This window comes from Coptis chinensis, chromosome 8 (assembly GCF_015680905.1).
Source record: "Coptis chinensis isolate HL-2020 chromosome 8, ASM1568090v1, whole genome shotgun sequence".
Lineage (NCBI taxonomy): Eukaryota > Viridiplantae > Streptophyta > Magnoliopsida > Ranunculales > Ranunculaceae > Coptis > Coptis chinensis.
The window spans coordinates 26,521,150-26,541,035 of NC_141463.1; positions in this window are offsets into that span (position 1 = coordinate 26,521,150).

Below are 19,886 nucleotides of genomic sequence, written 5' to 3' on the forward strand. Positions count from 1 at the left end.
TAGTATTAATAATTATTATCGAAAAAAAAACAAACAAACATAGTATTAATAAAAAATTAATAAAAAATCTCAACAAACATAAATAATTTGATTTATGGCAAATATTAATGGGAAAACAGACAGTGATTGATTATATTAAATTATTATGAAAATTATTAGTAACTATGTAAAGCTATGAGATATGAATATTATATTGGCTTTCACCAAATTTTTGATGTGGACGGTTATTTGTCTTCTCCAGTTCGGTTGTGTAACTGTTATCCTCATGTTCTGCTTTATCATATAATTGCCCCGTTTGTGTAAGGTTTTGAAATGGATTATGTTATTTTTGTTTGGTCTCTACTTATTTTCAATTTTGTTTTTTCGGTTTATTTCGTTTATTTCATTTGTCATTGGTTTATTAGGATTAACAACTATCTTAACTTTGATGTATAATCTTGCACTTATTAGGAGTTTTGATATATCAGTAGATTTAAATAGTAGGTTAAAATGTTAAATAAGTGGCTCAGTGTAAATTTACTGCTTTGAAAATAAGATATATTGTAAAGATTTGTCTATGAGCTTTCAAATGGGCTTTGAAATAGGTTATGTTATTTTGGTTTGGTCTTTGGTTATTTTTAATTTTTTTTCGGTTTATTTTGTTTCTTTTATTTGTCATTAGAAGACGACGTAAGCTGAGATTTAATTGTTTAAACACAAAAAAATAGGAATTTATGATGTTTGAAGTTTTTTTCAGTCAAAGTGTAGAAATTCTTCCGTCATCATTCCTTACACCTCTAGCCACAAACCCATTTCCCCTAAACTCATAGTTGTCGCTCTTTGCTGTCTTGATTTCATATTTATTGTAGTCTTACTTATCTACTACCGTAGACGCCATGGATGTGTAAGTTTGTTTTAGTCAAATATTGTTTTAGTCCAATTGCTTAAGATACTTTAGAGACAAAATGGGCTGTGTTGTACATGTGCATGTGTTGGGGACTTGGGTGTTATCTTTCTCCTAATTTATGTTTAAGTTGAATTGAATATTTTATGTTTCATTCGACAGGTTTAGTAGTAAATCTGCATCAGGAGTAATATTTCAGAGTATGGATTGGGAAGACAACTATGTAGCTCTGCAAACACATAAATGGTTAGCAAAGTCCAATGCTGAAGCACATATGCTAGCTGTGGATATTGTTAAGAAATACTAATTGCTGTTTTGTTAGTTTTAGAAAGTTGGTGTTAGTTTTTATGATTTTGGAGGGCAACTATGCATATCTATGAGATATTAAATTATTCTACAAAATATTAGTAACTATGCATAGTTATGAGATATGAAAATTATTTTAATCATTGAGGGTTAGTTCAATTAATTTCCAACCAGTTTTCGATTTTGGTTACTCAAATAACTATAGAAAAATAATGAGTGGTTAAGTATAGTAAATTATTAGTAACTATGTAGAGATATATTTGAGGTATGAATATTATATTGGCTTTAAAAATAAATTTGATGTGGATGGTTGCTTGTTTTCTTCAGTTCGGTTGTGTAACTGTTATCCACATGTTCTGCTTTATCATATAATTTCTCCGTTTGTGAAACATAAATAGTGTTTTGCAAGGCTAAAATAAATGTTTGTCGGTGTAACTATCTCATATTGTAATACATATTGTAACACTTGTCTATGAGCTTTAAAATGGGCTATGTTAGTTTGCTTAAGATACTTAAGAGACAAAATGGGCTGAGTTATACATGTGCATGTGTTGGGGTCTCCTCAACAAATAAGTGTCTGGGCCAATAAAATTTTACCTAATGGAGAGATGGTTGGAGAGGTGACAAAACCCTATACTTTTCATTACAAAACTAATAAACCGGAAAAAGATGGGTTGTTTTGTGAAAGAATTTTTGGGCCTATAAAAAGTATCAAATGTGTGTCTGTTGCAAATACAGAAATTGATAGTCCAATTGCTTAAGATACTTAAGAGACAAAATGGGATGAGTTGTACATGTGGATGTGTTGGGGACTTGGGTGTTATCTTTATCCTAATTTATGTTTTGGCTTAATTGAATATTTTATGTTTGATTTGACAGGTTTAGTAGTAGACCTGCATCAGGAGTAATATTTCAGATTATGGATTTGGAAAACAACTGTGTGGCTTTGCAAACATAGAAATGGATAGCAAAGTCTAATGTTGAAGCACATATGCTAGCTTTGGATATTGTTATGAAATACTAATATGCTTATATTATTGTTAGTTTTTATAGTTTTGGAGGGCATTTTTTATGTTTTGGAAATAAAGATACTTTGCAAGTTTGAAAAAAGCTTATACCATAGAAAATGGTTTGCTCACGATCTTTGAAGACTAAACAGATAAAAGAGCACTATTCTTGATTTTTAGGCATTCTTTTAGGCCCACATATATTTCTAAATATGTTTTTTTTTTTAGTTATTGGGAGATGATGTTCAAAATCCTCAAGTATGCGCTGTTTGTCCTACTTAACTACTCATTATAAGATTTAATTTTTCATTGCTTCCTCCAATAAATTTGGATTAATGTCCGTCTGTTTTTAGGTTCATTCGTTTCAGGCATGAACTTCAGTTAAATCAGAAGACTTCTTTTGTAATGTTGCAGTTCGAATAGCACATTAACTACGAATATATTTCAAAACAACATTATTTTGCTACAAATGAAGTAAATAAATGAAATTAATGCATATCTAAAGTTTAAAATAAGCGTTTAACAGAAAAAATACTATGTGACCAACATAATAAAATTTTGGTATTCAAGTACTAATCCTCATAGTTTTCTTTTCTTTATTATGGAACTTTCCAAGTCCTTCATTCCTTTAATTTTTTCTTCGAGATAATATATTTTATCTTTGCTGTGTTTATCATCAGCCAAACAATCTAGCATAATATTTTTGAGGATGTCGAGTTGATTATGTTTCTCTTCAACTTCTATTCTTTTCTTCATAAGTTCTTTGAAATTGAAGTCTTCAATTTCCATATCACGTTCATCCTTTATAAACTGTATTGCGTGAAAAGTTGTTGAATCCTCTGCTTTTGCAACATAATATGTGGTGCTTCTCTTAATTTCTTTAACTATGATGTCTTCATTGTTAAAGAATAAGTCTTTTGGTACCTTTAATGTTACAGTGCTTTTGAATTGTACGTTCTCTAATTCTGTGTTGTAGACCGGATCTTGTTGAATGTTAAGTCTTGCTTCTGGAATTTCCTTCAGATTTTTTTTTACATAAGTTGTAATTTTCATACGCCATTATCTGCAATATACATAATAAAATGAAGTCAATAAATAATTGTAAATAATGGAGAAGAGGAAGAAAATAGGTTACCTGGTTTTTCAATATGTGTAGTTAAATTTTTTTTTAGGTTAATAGATTATGTTTTACTAAGTGATTGGAAGTTCATTTTTCGTAGGTTTCTAGTTTTGTATATATCTTAAATTTTGATATTTTGGAACAACGAGCTTCTTCTTTTTTGCAGCCTCCACTCTATTAGGAGCCATGATTATGACACGTGTCGAGTAATTTGAAATTTGGATTTTGAGTTTTATGGTGTGGGCACGTGCAAAACTTGTGAGGGGTAGTTGTGGCATTTTGAAAGGGCATAACACCAGACACATCACAATAGACGGTCAAACTTGGTAAATGATGGTTAACTAACGATAGAGTTACCTAAAGCTAAGAAACGTAAAACTTTGGGTCCAACGCAAATACCCATATTATTGGGACTACCTAAAGCTAAATCACCTTATTTTAAATTAGATTTTTTTTTAATTAGGTAGAAGCTATTGGGTTTAGAAACCTCTAAGTTTACTATTACTGTTGGGCCTAGGCCGAATGATAAGCACCCAAAACAGTAATATTAAACCCCATTGAAACATATAAATTTGGTTAATTATGTGTTTAATAATCATGAAATAAGTATATTTTACCATTACTTTGCGGGGTTTTCAAGCAAAGAAACATGAAAATATTGGTTAAACTTGCGTTAAAGCACGGGGAACGATGTATATATGAATTCTTCCAAATCAGCCATGTGAAGCTAAACAAAGACGGATCAAAGCTGGGGGCTCAAACATGATAGAATCGAGTCAGAATGGGACTATGTAAAGAAAAGCGTAAACTTTCGGAGCTCATATCTCGTTAACCTGGACTCGATTTGGCAAGTAAAGTCGCCTGCCGGATGATCAAGATGATTAGCTCTACCTTAGGCCAGAAATTGCAGAAATCGATGTCCGGACCCACCAATGGACATAGCACATGGACCCACCTTTCGGGCCCACAAGAAGAGATGAATCATCAATCATAGAGAATGTCAAGACAAAAATGCCAAATTATTGGTGCAAAGTTGACACATTGCATGTAATTAAAAAATTAGGTGTTAATAGTGAAAAAAAAGCAAGGTGTCACTTTGTTTTAATGTGGTGGATAAAAGTGAATTAAATGTGTGTGTATGTTTTCACGTGGGATGAGGGAGAGAATTCTAGAAAGGAAGAAAAAAAAAACAAAACAAGGGAGGATGCACTTTATTTACTCCCTTGACTTCTTTTCTTTTATCATGCATTATTTGTTTTAGCTCCTTAGTAAGAGAAGAAGTTTTAGTTTTTAGTTTGGAGTTTTTATGAAAAAGCTTGTAATAGTTTTAATGGTAGAATTTTTTGTGTTCTTGTTCTAAATATAATCTAAACTCCTTAATGCAAGTAAGTTATTTTATTATTATTATTCTTCTTCTTTCTCATTTTACATGTCTATTTGCTTATTTCATTTATATCCCTAGGATCATGAGCTAAATCCTTCCCTTTGTGGGGGGTTAATGATGCTCATGTGAGGGATAACCTTAGTGATGTGATTTTAGTAAGTTATTTAGGGAGAACAACTAGTCCTACATCCTATCCCAAAAGGAGTCTAGTTAGGAATCAAGGTGATGATCTTAGAGATAAGTCATTGCTTTGGTTCTACATGCTAGCAATATGAGCTTAGAGATGAGTTATAGTGTTAGGGATTAAGTTAATCTTATTTAGGACTTGTCTATGAGTTCTAGGAAGGTTAAGATGCAAGAACCTAAAATCATACAATAGAGGTTATCTTCACATGAAGAGAACTAACTCTCCACACCTATCTAGAAGTCAATTTTTATCTTTGTTTAGTTGCATGTTTACGTAACTTAAAGTTTTTAGTTTTTGCATTAAAAGAAACCAAGTAGTTAGTATTAATTCATCCATAGTTTAAACTTACTCACTAGTTTCCTAAAAGAGCAAAAACAAGTTGTAAGTTATCTTAGACTTAGGATGGTTCGAAATCCCTACTCAAAGCTATACACACGAATATCGTGAGTAAGGAAAAATCTTTGTATTCTCACTTTGTCAAATTAGTGAATCAAATCTCTAACACTAGCAAAAGGTGAACATCAAAATGGCGCCGCTGCCATCCTAAGGATCAAAAGACCTTCCATTACAAGCTGGAATTGCTCCAAGGGGAAACCCCCACTCTCATTCTTATCCATAGTTTTTTCGCTTTCATTGTTTTTTTTTAAAATTCTTTTTTCCCACGTTTCGCTACTGATCTGTGTGTGAACTTTTGGTTGCACTTACAGGAACAAAAAGTTGGGACCTGGAACATAATCTATACACTAAAATAAGATTGTTATGAAAATTTGGGCTGATTGCGGAAGAATCCTGCACGTGCGCGATACTAGACACGCGTCCGCTGGTTGAACTCGCATGCACTGTTGGTACTCCTGTTTCATCTCCAACATCCACTGTGAAATCTTGTTCCATTACTAGGCCTAACTCTCTGGAAATGTAACAAATACTTCAAATATCTTATGGGATTAAGGATGTTGATGGGTTGAAACGTCTGTTTCATTTCTTCGGCGGACTTGCGGGACGCTACATGTTCCAAATTTTATACTGTTTTTGCGTGAATACCATGTGTGTAGTTATTATGTACTACTTTATGGATTATTATTTACGTATTAGGCTAGAAATATGCATGAATTATGTTAATGTTATATATATATATATATATATATATATATATATATATATATATATATATATATATATATATATATATATATATATATATATGAGATTAAGTGGTTATGAATTGCATATTAATATATATATACATACAAATGGTACTGTTTTGCATGGCTATCTCTATCTATACGTATAAGTGTCTATTGTTGCATGTTTAGTATTTCTCTACATATAAGTACACGGTCTTGTGTAATAAGTCGATTTTGTCAAGAAAGAGGAGAACATTCCAACGAGGGTTAAAATATGAGTTGGATAAGTTGTTTCTAAACCCTACAGGGTGAAGCTGCTCTCTATATGACACTCGCAATCTCAATGAGTATTTCCGAAATCGATTTATTATGCAATACAAGAGTCGTATTTTAATTTATGTATAATACGTTGCATGCTTAGTTTATGTTTTTGCATTGTCATATATATCCACGTACGTATAGTATCTTCACATGCTAATGTATCTAGATACGGATGAGTGATTACAATTTGCCGGTTAGTGTAGATATTCGTATACGAAATATATATCTACCTATTTGCCTACATGTACGTATTACTGATGTGCATTTGCCTGTACGTATTGAAGTATTTATTGATGATACAACCTTGCCTATTCGTATTGCTATACGTATGAGTAGAGCATCTTCACATGCTACTACATCTAGTATTGTATGAGTAGGTCGTATTTGCATGCTTCTACTTTCTCCCTTGCATAAATCATAAAAAAATAAAAAAAATAAAATAAAATAAAAGAAAAATAAAAAAAATAAAAAAATTAGGACCTTGCATAAACTTTAATTCCATAAATCTTAATCATATTTCAACAGTGTCTAGGAAACTTGAAAGATTGAGGTTACTTAATTAGAACCGTGCTTGCACGACAAACCTCTCTCATATCTCTCTTGTGACCTGACTGTTGGTTTATATGCACACGTATTCCTAGCTTTACTGCTACGTTAGCAGCAGCTTAGGCCTACGTTGTTGAACTCTAATGCTTGAAGATAATCATAAAATTCAAGAAATAATAAGTTCCTTCTGTCAATTAGATCTAATTTTATGCTTGCATGAGATTAAGGTCTGGTTCTACTAAACAATTTGAACATACTTATCGTAGGAGAAAATACGATAAGCATTTGCGTAAGTTTTCACCTCCACATAGTTCTTCATCTATTAATCCAAATCAAAAAGATTCGTCACCATCATTCATTATGGTTGACGAAAATCCACCAGCTGAGAAGCCCCTTTCGAACTTCTATACAGCATTACAGGAAGGACCTTCTTCCTGCATCAAACTAGAGGACATTGTCGGTGATTTTCGAATTCCGCCAAACATTTTTAGTTTGTTACCTGTGTATCATGGTTTGGATCATGAAAAACCATACAACCATCTTCGTAGGCTTCAACAAGTGGCCACAACATTTCACCATCCAGCTATCTCTAAGGAACAACTCTTGTTGCGGCTGTTTCCATTCAATTTAGCGGAAAAAGCATCAATTTGGCTAGCAGGACAACAACCACAATCCATAGACACATGGAATAAACTTGTTCAAGCTTTCATGCTTCAATTTTATACTCAAAAGAAAACTACTGAAATGCTTCAGAAAATTCAATTCTTTCGTCAAAATCCTCATGAATCCTTTACGGAAGCATGGAGTAAACATCGATCTTCTTTTTAGAATGTCCTCATCACCAACTAGACAAAGTCGTCCTTGTTCGTTCATTCTTTAATGGACTTTCTGATCATCAAAAAGAAACTCTTGATATAATGAACGGCGGTTGCTTCATGAACAAAGGAGCTACTGAAGCATATACTTTTCTAGAAAAACAAGCGAAAAAAGGTACACATTGGGGTAACACTGATTCTTCTAGGTCATTTAAGGATACTGTTACAAAAGCTACATCTATTTTTGAGGTAAAACCAGATCCCGAATTAAAAAATTTGATAGAATCCCTCACTAAAAAAGTAGATGCCCTTGCAGTTCAAGTAAACGATCAACTCCCAAAATAGGTCATGAACGTTGACACATCCCCATGTGTGCTTTGTCTCAGTCTTGAACATCCTGATGCTTATTGTCCCTTGTTATATGCCTCCCCTTCTCAACCATCAGAAGAGGCATGTGCATTCAACATTCCTAATGCACCTTGGCGATAACATCTGAATTTCGCCTGGTGCCCACCTCCACCATAGATGGCTCCTCCAGGTTTCGCTAATCCGGATGTTCGACCACCAATTAACTTTATTCCATACCGCCAAGGAAATAATCAACAATACCAACAAAGTTAAAATCAATTTCAAAATAATTCCAATGCTAACTATCAAACCAACCGCAGCCTTGTTTCAGCAAATCCAAATCCCAGCTATAATCAACAACATCTCAGCAATAATCATGAACTAGTACATGTTGCACAACCTGCGCCACTCGTTATGGATAGGACAAGCGAGATGTTCTTAGCTTACATGAACCAACAATCTCAAATTTTAATGTCTATCCAACAATCACTTCAACAATTGGCGTAAGAAAAGAGTTAGAAAGGCGTGTTTCCTAGACAAGCAGTTCCAAACTCTAAGCCAGCAAACACTGCCTTTGAACTCACCAATGCACCTGGTACAAGTACTCCAAACCAAGGTGAGGTGCACGCAATCACTACTCTTCGATCTGGCAAAACTGTAGACAATCAAATACGTATGCCAGATGATCAACCAAAGGTATCGGAAGGTCCCAATGAATCTATTCCAATAATGAACCTATGGAGGATTCACCAAATCTAACAAAGTCAACATCTCAGAAATTAGGAAACGAGCAAGCGGACCCCTATGCCAAATTCCGTCTTAAGGCACCGTTTCCTGCACGTTTGGCAAATAATAAACCTGATGAGAATTTTGATGAAATTCGAGAAACTTTTTAGAATTTGACAATCAACTTACCTTTTCTCGATGCCCTAAAGCTATTGCCCAAACATGCAAAATTTCTAAAAGATATGTGCACCACAAAAAGGAGAACTAATGTTCCTCAACAAGCGTTCCTCATCGAACAGTTTCCATCCATCACCGAACACAATGGTATAGTCAAATACAAGGACCCTGGTCGACTAACAGTTCCATGCACCTTAGGTGACAAATATACGGCTACTGCGCTACTAGACCTAGGAGCTAGTGTGAACTTACTTCCATATTACTTATTTAAATAACTAGGTCTTCATGAGCTTAAACCTACAACCATGACTCTACAGTTAATTGATCGTTCTATTAAGTATCCAAAAAGAATTATGGAAAATGTCCTTGTAAAAGTCCAAGACTTTTACTATCCTGTAGACTTTGTTATTTTGGATACAGAAGTTGCATGTGATTCCATTCTTATCATCTTAGGACATCCGTTCCTAGCAACTGCTAATGCTCTCATTAACTGTAGGGATGGTTCCATGACCATGTCCTTCGAAAATCTTTCGATAGAGGTGAATGTGTTCAAGTTGATGAAACAAATTCCAGAGCCTGACATTGATGGTGAGGCGAATAGGGTTGACAGCATTGCGCAAGAGTATTTAACAAATTCTTTTCCTGAAGATGAAGTATACCAATTTCTTTCCTTTAGCAATTCTGAATTTGAGGATGATGATTATACACAAGAAGTAAACGAGTTATTAGAGTCAATACCACTATTTGACCCTACGACCGTGATGTCTAGTGACTTGGATGAACATTAATCTGTTTACTCCATGGAAGACGACTTTCCTCAAGAATCTTTAATACCCACTCCACCCGCCCCTGACTTAAAGCCTCTTCCTTCGGAATTAAAATACGTACATCTTGATCCAGATGGTAGTCATCCAATTATCATATCATCATAATTGACTAACAATCAAGAATCCCGTTTAATAGATGTCATTCAATAACACCGTTCTGCTATTGGATGGTCCCTTGATGACATTAAAGGCACTGACTCTACTGTGTGCACCCATCGCATACACCTTGAAGAAAATGCTAAGACGTCGCGTGAACCGCAGCGTCGTCTAAACCCAACCATGAAAGATGTGGTACGGGAGGAAGTTCTAAGATTACTCGATGCGGGTATTATTTACTATAACACCCCGTATTTTTTTTCCTATAATAATAGTAATAATAATAATAATAATAATAATGAAAATAGATAAAACTAGATATATGATAACTATCAGCTTAGGGATAAAAGCCCCGTAGGTAAATAGATAAGTTTCAACTCTTGTTTTTCGGTGAGGTTTTTTTTAAAAAAAAAGGGGGATTCTCACGTAGAGTTTCTGGGGGAAAAAACACAGAAAAACTTTGATACGGAAAAAGGGATTTTACTGAAAGAAGAAAATGAAGATTTTTCTGGTAGCTGGTTGATAGTCGGAGCGCACTAAAGGTGAGTAGATAGTTTTGTTTAACTCATGAATTTTCTTCGTTACTATTGTCTTTTTAAATTTTTATAAACTTCCGTCATCTGCTCGTTCTGTGCCGTTCTATGCATGCTCTGTAAACTTGTCTGCGATATGTTTGTGCAGTGATTGAACAACAGAAAAACTTGTCTGCCATATGTTTGCGCAGTGATTTAACAATAGAAAAATTGTCTGCAATCAATTTGTTTGTGCACTGATTGAACAAAGTGTATTTATAATAATTCGAAGTATTGACTCTAATCACATGACTTCATACTGTCGAAAATTGTTAGATTATAGTGACTGAGTTTTTCCGCATGTTTTATACTGCCGGTTGTTTTAGTTGTGAGAACCAACCCTTTTTGGTTGGTTGAAAGGGTTGTCAGTTGATATCGAGTGATGGGTAGAGGTTGGTGGTTTGTTTGGAGTACTGTGAAGCAGTCAGACGGTGGTTAATGGTGTCGAGGCGGTTTTAGAGAAGTGGGGGATTTGACTTTTGTTTATACCAAAAGGTTGGGTTTTTTATGGGGAGCAAAACCGAACCTTTTGGTGGTGTTTGGAGTGAGATTGGTGGTCGCTGATCGGTGGAAATTTGATCGAGATGTCGGGGAAGAAAGAGGTAGAAGACGACCTGATGTGATGTTGGGCTTGGGCTCTAAAGTCTTTTAATTATGCTTGGGCTATAAAGTCTTTTAGTTGGGCTTGGGAGGTGGACCAAGCTCTAAAGTCCTTTGAGTTGGGCTTGTGCCTAGTTATTTATTGGCTGGGCTTTAGTTCTTTTAGTTGGGCTTGGGCCAGTATTTTAGCTTTTGTTTCTTTAGGCAAGTTTTAATTTTATGTGGGCTGGTCTTTATGTTTTCACGTGGGTCAAGTGGAGTAAATAGATTGGTTTAGACTTTTGGGCTTGGGCCCATGTTAACATGTTTTGGTCTTGTTTCGCTTTGTTCGATTAGGACTATGGGTTGAACTGTTTTAAACATGGATTTGCGTTAGGACCTGTTTGGATGAACACCGGTTTAGGACTGTTGACTGTTGGGCTTAACCCTTTGACCCGTTGACCGTTGACTTTTGAATGTTGACTTGTCGGACTTTTGACATATTAAACTTTGTGGACAAATCTAATAATAGGATATTGTCAAAACTTGTATAAACGTGTTTGTCATTATCTAATCAAGATTTGGCGTAGTATTACGCAATAATATATATTTGGCTTTGATGGACTTTGATTTTGACTATGTGGTAATTAAGAGCTACGTAAGGCTTGATTCTAATCTTAAAAGATTGGATACGTAGGCAGCCTTATGTCCAGGTGCAGTCACTATATATATATATATATATATATATATATATATATATATATATATATATATATATATATATATATATATATTAGGTTGTGTAATAACTATGTGATTGTGTTAGAAATTATTGTTGTTTTGAGACTACATAAATATATATGTGTGAGATAGAAGTTGTATATGAATATAGATTTTAGTATATGTGGATATGTTTTGGACATTAGTGTGTGTGGACTTGAATTTGGGCTAATGAACTATTTGTGTACGATATTGTGTATATGAGTGTGGTTATGTAAATTGTATTTGTTTGATTATAAGTCTGTTTACATTCAATGATATTTAAGTGCTTGATTTGCCTTGACGCGCGAAAATGACTCTCTGCATGTGTGGTATGTTTTGACATGAGTAATGCTAGTATAATTATAAGTGATAATAATGTTTTAATGTGTCGCCCACATCTTTAGATCTCTCCACGCCTCAAGTTTGGAAATAAGGTGTTATGACTGATTATGTCATATGCTATGTGGGCATTTATTGAATGTGCCATAAATGGCCGTTAGCATTATAATTGGGTATTCATTGAATGTGCCATGAATGACTAGATTGTTTGGACTGCCCTAGAGAGGAACTAAGGTATTCGCTTTGTGGGTTAGTTGTATTCCTTGAGTGTACGAGAATGTAGAGTTGGGTATTCCTTGAATGTGGCGGGAATGATCTAAGGTACATAGGTTGTGAAATATGTGTATAAAAAAAGAAATTGAGTAATTGATAAGAGAAATTGATTTGATTATGCGAGTGTGTTTGGGCTTACTTTTGAATACCTATAGGATATCTACATATGTTATATAGAAGTTCTAACTTTCTTTTGCAGGAGGGTAGGACTTAATAATATTTTGTGCAGGGACGCGGTCCTACCCTTTTACAGCAGTGGATATCGGTAAGTTTTAATTCAATGACTTAGTTATTAAAACAAGTTATTATAATGAGTTAATAAAATGGAAGTCTTGCTTGGGAAGAAACTATGCCGGTGAAATGACGGAACTACCTATCTTCCAAGCTGAGAATAATTAAGTTAGGATATATTTAAAGTGATAGTTGGATAATTAAAGACTGAAAATGATTATATGTGGTTAGCCTACTCATACCAGCAAATTCCATTTTGCTGACCCATGTTTGCTTTGTTTTGGCAACGTGGGTGTGTTCTTGGGAACATAGATGGTGGAGTGCAGTGGATAAGGACACGTGATTTGGAGTTGCTCTTGGAGTCTTCTGGTTTAAGATTTTCTGAAGAGTTGGTTAGTTTCTTTATAGTTTAAATAATGTGATTTAAGGATTTTTCCTTTTCGTTTATTTTGATTTCAGTTTTTGTATATATCGTGTTTGATAATAGGGTTTTGGGTTTTGTTTCACTATGGGTTTCCAGATAATTAAATATAATTATTTTAAATATTGTCTGGAAATTTGGGGTGTGACATTTACCCTATCTCCGATAGTGTTTGGGTGAGTCCAGTACACGTTGTTCCAAAGAAATCTGGCATTACGGTTGTGCGCAATGATAAAGATGAATGCATCTCCGCTCGTATTCCAGTGAAATGGCGAATATGCATTGACTATCGCAAACTTAATGTAGTCACTTGTAAGGATCACTTTCCACTGCCCTTCATCGATCAGATGCTTGAACGGTTAGCCGGTCATGCATATTACTGTTTTCTTGATGGTTATTCAGGATATTTTCAGATAGTCATAGATCTTGCTAATAAAAAAAAGACTACGTTCACTTGTCTTTTTGGTATATTTGCTTATAAACGAATGCCTTTCGGCCTTTGCAATGCACCTGGTACTTTCCAATGTTGCATGCTTCACATTTTCAGTGATATGGTTGAACGTTTTATGGAAGTATTCATGGACGACTTCTCAATATATGGAGATTCTTTTGATAGCTGTCTATCAAATCTGGAAAAGGTTTTCACATGTTGTGAAGAGAAAAACCTCATTCTTAATTGGGAAAAATGTCATTTTATGGTTACAAAAGGAATAGTTCTAGGACATATTGTTTCAAAGGACGGAATTGAAGTCGATAAAGCTAAGATTGAAAAAATTGCTTCACTTCCTATACCAAAAACAGTTCGCGACATTCGCGCATTTTTAGGACACACAGGTTTCTATAGGAGATTTATTCAAGATTTCTCAAAGGTTGCTAGACCTTTAACCAACCTCTGCTTAAAGATGCCGCTTTTGACTTCACTTTCAATTGCAAACAAGCTTTTGAGACCTTAAAATCTGCCTTAACTACCGCTCCCATAATTCAACCACTTGATTGGTCTAAACATTTTGAATTAATGTGTGACGCGAGCGACTATGCTATTGGAGCTGTACTAGGACAACACCGAGAAGGTAAGCCAATTGTCATTTACTACGCGAGTAAAACCTTTAATGAAGCTCAACGTAACTATACCACCACTGAGAAAGAGTTTCTTGCCGTTGTATATGCCTTGGATAAGTTTCGTCCGTACCTAGTGGGTTCTTCCACAATTGTCTACACCGACCATGTAGCGCTTCGTTACCTATTAGCGAAAAAAGATGCAAAACAGAGGTTGATCCGCTGGATACTCCTCTTGCAAGAATTTACTCAAGAAATTAGAGATAAAAATGGTTGCGAAAATGTGGTTGCAGACCATTTATCACGACTCATCAGTGAGGTCGATAATGATACAGAACCCATATGTGATTCCTTTCCTGATGAACACTTGTATTCTGTTTTTTCGTCCCCTTGGTACGCTGACATAGTAAATTACTTAACTACTGAGGAAGTCCCTTCATCTTGGTCTCGTAATGATCGAAAAAAGTTCTTATCCACTGTGAAATTTTATTTTTGTGATGATCCCTATTTCTTCAAGTATTGTTCAGACCAACTTATACGCCGTTGCATTCCCGACTAGGAACACAATGACATGTTATCCTTCTGCCATGAACAATCTTGTAGTGGTCATTTCAGTGGAAAGAAAACAACAGCCAAGGTTCTACAATGTAGATTTTATTGGCCAACACTATTTCGAGATGCACATGAGCATTGCAAAGCATGCAACCGTTGCCAGCAGCTAGGACACATTACTCAACGCAATATGATGCCCTTAAATCCCATTTTAATTGTGGAAATCTTTGATGTATGGGGCATCAACTTCATGGGTCCTTTTCCAAATTCTCATGGCTTCCTATACATACTGGTAGCCGTTGACTACGTGTCCAAATGGATTGAAGCTTTGGCATGTCGTTCTAATGATCATAAAACGGTCGTTCTGTTCGTAAAGGAAAATATTTTCTCACGATTTGGTGTTCCTAAAGCTATAATTAGTGATGGGGGAAAACATTTCTGTAATAAAATTTTTGAATCATTAGTAAAGAAATATGGAGTCACGCACAAAGTGGAAACTCCGTATCATCCTCAGACCAGTGGCCAAGTAGAAGTCTCTAATAGAGAGATCAAATCTATTTTGGAAAAAACTGTTAATCCATCTAGAAAAGACTGGTCTCTAAGATTATTTGATGCCTTATGGGCATATAGAACAGCTTTTAAGACACCTATAGGGATGTCTCCTTATCATCTCATTTTTGGAAAACCTTGTCATCTGCCGGTTGAACTTGAGCATCGTGTTCTATGGGCCATCAAAAGCCTTAATTATAACACCAATGCGGCAGGCGAGAAGTGAAAATTGCAGTTAAATGAGCTCGAGGAAATTTGGAGCAATTCCTATGATCTCTCGAAGTCCTATAAAGCCAACATGAAAAAAGTGTATTACAAGCACATATTGAGAAAAGATTTCAAAGTTGGTCAAAAAGTTTTGTTGTACAACTCGAGATTACACATTTTTCTAGGAAAATTAAAAACTCGATGGTCTGGTCCTTTCACTGTCTCTGCTGTCACCCCTTATGGGGCTATATCTTTGAAAAATTTAAATGATAACAACGAATTTCAAGTAAATGGCCAACGTCTAAAACATTATCATGAGTTGCATTCTCCAGATATCGAAAAGACTCTTCTCCAAGATCCAGTCTACACAGACTAATAGATTCGTTGGTGTACTTCCTTCCATGTGATTTAAACAGGGAAAGTTCGCCATTAGGGTAGTCGGGCCCTCTTCTATTTTCTTTTCTAAAAATCCTTAGAGTGTGTGGTTGCAAGCGCCGGAATCTTAGTCCACAAAAACTCTAATTAGAACTGAGTATAAATGTTTTATGTTAATCGAGCAAACGTGCCTTCTGATAAACAATGGGTACCCAGAATTTCCCCTCCTTCCTTCTCTTCCCTTTTCTATTCCCTTCCTCGCGAACTTCAGCTAATCATTTGGTGTAAGTCTCACCCATCTCGAATAGGTAATGGTCGTAGTACTTTTGCTTGAAAGCGACGTGCACGAAGGATGGGGTGGTGTATGAATTGTCAAACACCTTTCTGCCCAGGTTTTGAATTACTATCCGATATGAGCCGGAGCCGGTATAAGGTATATTATTGTCTGACACCAGCTCAGCAGGACAAACTTCGTCGTCGTCCCATTGCTCCCACAGGTTGGGATTCGTCTTGAGGATCTGACGTTAAAAGACTCACATTCGTCTTGAGGATTTAATGTTAAAAGACTCACATTCGTCTTGAGGATCTAACGTTAAAAGACTCAACATGTATATATTCGTGTCTTTTATTTTCACCTTTGCACTAAGCGTCGTGCACAAAGAGAGTCGTGATATGCAACATCGGATGGTCCCTTGTTCGCACAGGCAATGGATTTCACCAGGCCAACCCCGAATAGTTTTCTATTTGATGACGGTCAGGCGGTTTGAGGCTATACCATATGTACTAAGGGTAATATTATTATTAGACCATTGCACATTGGTCAGGGATGGTACCGTCTCGAACCTTAGGCCCCCAAAACATAAAGGTTAAGCCACAGTCTGGCTGGATTGGGTTCGCCCCAGAGTTGACATGACAGTTGCCTGATTTGACAGTAATGGTTTTCTTCTTGAAGTCCGAGGTTGTTGACATGTTCATCTCCTATTGTAAATTTGTAAAGTTCTTTTATCAAAAAAAAAAATAATAAATAAAAAAATAAAAAAAAAAGGGGTTGGCGTTCGCTTTTTACAAATTCAAACCCCCAACAATAAAAATAAAAATAAAAAAGGATTGGATGTGCCTTAGCCATATTCAATTGGATGACATTTTTAATGCCGATCATTTTGACATCTCGCTCGTTCAATTTGGAGTTAAAATGAATCGAAATTCAGAGTTTGAAATTTCAGGACATTTCGGGACATAAGGGGAATTTCTAGAAATCATTTAGGCTTGGGCCAAAAATTAGAACCCAACCCAAACCACGCGTCCGGTCACAAAACCCAGCACACGAGGCAATCCATGCGTCAGCCTCTCCCATTTCTTTCCCCCGAAATTCCGGATCTTGCTCCCACTCAAACAACCCTCGCGCATGCGGTATCCCAGGTCTAAAATCGACTAGCGCGTGGGCCAATTCACCACCGATTCGACCAAATTTTTAACAGCACCATCCCCTCACTTAGCGAAACCAATATAGACCCTCAGAAATTCATTTCGATCACTCTATGGCTGGAAATCGGAGAATCACAGTTGAGTGAAATTTTACAAATCTCTATAATTTTGGAATGTTTCATCCCTTTTTCGATGAGGAAATTGCTAGTAGAGAGTGGGAATACCTTTTACATCGAATTCCAGCTCATTACTCCGAAGATTTAGTGTTGAAGTTCTATAACAATGAAGGTTTTCGGGGGAATGAGTATTGTATTACGGCAGATGGGTTGGAACGTGAACTCACGTTGGAGTTGATATCGACTACGACGAATATTCCAATCAACTTCGATAGTCCGACACTACTGATATCGGAGTATCCAAATACAATGGAGTTGATGTTTGACATGCTTCTTGAGGGCAAATACAATGATGGCTCGAGATGCGTGTACCAACATTCCCTCCGACGGAACCAACTGGCAGTCACACAATGGCTGGCCTACAACGTCATCGGTAGATCGAAGACTTCTGGCGTCAACAAGATGTTCTTGCATCTACTCTGGATACTTCAAGAGAAGAAGGAAACTTTCTACATGGTCCATTTCTTTGGCCATGTACTTACGACTGCTTCTGACAGGTCAGCTCCTTTTACTGTACTTGTTACAGAGATTATGATAAATTTAGGGTTCCAGTCCGCTAGTCCATTAATTCAAACAAGGTCTTTCGAAAATTTTGCGATTTTCGAGACTTGTGTCATGGACCACTGGGAACCTATAGCGAGAGATGATATTGAGCGTGATAACGTGCCACCTCCTCCTCCTTCACCACCCAACTATTTTAATGAGGATACCATGCGCCGAATCAGTACTCCCATGGAAGCTTTGAGACACATAAACTCGGGAATGCATAGCATGTTTGTCCGCGAGGATAAGTTTCAGCAGGAATTACATGATCGTCAGGGTCATTTCCAGCGCATGATGATGGCTAATTAGCAACAGTTTCAAGAACAAGTAGTTAGGTATTTGGCAACCATACAGGAACAATTATCTCAACTAGGAGTTCCCAGTACTCATCGTAGTCGGAACCCTGGTTCATCATCAGCTAACCCTGAGGATTCACAGTAGCAGCTTGTTCCTCTTAGTCTAAAAAATGACTCTGTCATTTATTTCCCTTATGTACTGTATTTTTATTTTCCTAGTGATGAAAAAAGATATATCGCTTTATTTCTCATAATTTTGTATCTCCATCCGGTTTGAATGAGAAATTATTTATGTTATGCGATTATTGTCTTTCCTAAAATGGTAGCTTGTTCCTTGATGCACTGGGCCTACTCTCTAAGCCCAATGGTCAATACCCAATGGACTGATCCAAACGGTCAAATACCCAACGGTCAGATACCTAACGGTCAGATTTTCCATTATAAATCCAACTCTCCTCTTCAACCTTCACTCATCCCCTTCTCTCACTCTCCTCAAATTCATCTTCACAAATTTACATTTTCTTCAACATAATGAATCCAATCAAGCTATTGGAAATGGAGCAACGCGAATGGGCTATCACATTATTTGTAATAACAGTGTTTATCATTGTTCTACTGTCGCTCATGCACAACATGCTCCAGAATATCTAGATTTATGTAAATTACATCTCTCTTTCCCTATGTCGTTTTGTATATTAGTATGGTATGTTAAATAATTCTCACACATTTGTACGGTTTACGTATTAAATGGAGAAGTTCCCTATTTTATATTTGTGTGTATTAGTTGTATTTTTAAACTTCTAAAAAAAAAAAAAAAAACAAATAAGAAAAATTAATAATTCACTAAAATAATTCAATCTCAACTCATGGCGTTCATAGAAAATCGCACACTCTACACGATACGCCTAAAAACCATCGAGCACGCTGCTCGATTATTCTTTTAATCTTTCATTATTGAGATATGATCAACAATTTAGAAATTACATGTAGGTCTAACAGCATTGTGAAACCTTCATCCGTATTTTCTAACAATGAAACATCTCATTAATTGTTTTTGGAAATCTAGCTTGAAAAGACTTACTATGGATACCTATATTTGCTGTTCATAAAGGTATGTGTCAAAACAACACATGAGTCACTTGTGTTTTCACATAGTAATTCCAGATTTAACTATACTTGGAATCCGGATTGGTACAGACTCATAGATTGGCTATAAATATCTTATTTTCAGCCATTCTCATTTCAAGCATTCTTCAATATCCTTCCCTCCGTAATACTTCCAAATGGATCACCCAAGAAAAATAATGCCTGAGAAAGACTACTTGAAAATGTTTGATGATGGCCGGTTTTCTCCTTATTTTGACACAGAAATTGTACGTCGAGGATGGATGCCTCTTCTATATCATTTAGCAGCTGGTTATTCCCGAGAATTGGTTTTGATGTTTTACCAATTTAGCGGTCCTGAAGATGGAAAATTCTACTTCAATGCCTATGGACTACGATTTGAATTGACTAGGGAAATTATTATCTCCGACATACTTCAAATTCCAATGAATACACAAGAGTTCCTTTTTCCAGAGTCAACATTTGATTCGTCAAAACTTTACTATGAGCTATCGTATCTCGTGGCGAAGTCGGAAATAGACATCACGTTGTTCTTCAA